Raw genomic sequence first — 1,046 nt, 5'->3', positions numbered from 1 at the left:
AGCACGGACAGCTTCATCGCAGATCAGCTCACAGGAAACCAGAACCTGGTCTGATCCAGAACGACGTCCACAGCAGCCCACTTCAGTAACACAGCTGGAACATCTGCAGGCCTGTCTGAAGACCTCAGCAGCACCATGACAGAGGCTTCCATGTGTCAGCTGTGAGCTCCAGCAACACCTCAAAGTACGCGCCATAATCACCATGAATACCAGCCCTCACATGACCCCCTCACAACCTCCGGACCCTCAGCTGGACCCTCAGAACCAGGCCTCATGAAACACTTAGTTCCAGACCCCGTCTTTGTTTCCTCTGCTGAGGCTGAGGGCCAAACGTCGCTCTGCTCTTTTCATCTGACTGAGATGCTCGCTCAGATTCAGACCGGCATGAAAAATTCATTCTTACTCAAAGCTCTCTTCATTATTTCAGCCTCAGTTCTACGAGCTTCCAGGAAGACTTGGACGGAGGGTCTATGCGCACTCCATCACAGGCTCCATCTGTGCGTCGCCTCGTTTTAACGATGCAGACCTCAGAGTCAGTGCGAGCTGATAGCAGCAGCACTGCAGACACGAAGATCAGCTGCAGAGCCTCAGATACACGAACGACTGCACGCTTGAACCTGAGCCGAACGTCTGATGGGCTTCCTGAACCTCAGCCGCGCTCGGCTTAAGGGAAATATCCAGTAAAACTCTGGACTGACGGCCCTCAGGCTCCCAGCAGGAACCCTGCTCACAGCAGGTATCAAACATCGAGCGGCTTCCTGTCACCTTTGCACTCGTCGCCTCTGCTGGAACATTTTTCTGCTCGCTAACCTGAGAGTGTGAGGTCAGGCAGTGGTGCTGAGTGTCCCGTTTCTCTTGGTGCCCACAGCCCCGAGGCCCTCAGGTATCACAGTGAAAGGCGAGAGCGAGCGAGAGCGGTGATATCCGAGCACCACAGGAAGTCAGCATTGTTTGTGGAGCGTGGCGAGAAGCAGGGAGGAAGGACGGCAGCTGAGTAAACACGTTCGTCCTCTCACTGCCATAACCAACCATTAGATCTGATGTCA

The sequence above is a fragment of the Rhamphochromis sp. 'chilingali' genome (assembly GCF_963969265.1).
Source record: "Rhamphochromis sp. 'chilingali' genome assembly, chromosome: 14".
Classification (NCBI taxonomy): Eukaryota; Metazoa; Chordata; class Actinopteri; order Cichliformes; family Cichlidae; genus Rhamphochromis; species Rhamphochromis sp. 'chilingali'.
This window is presented reverse-complemented; position numbering follows the sequence as displayed.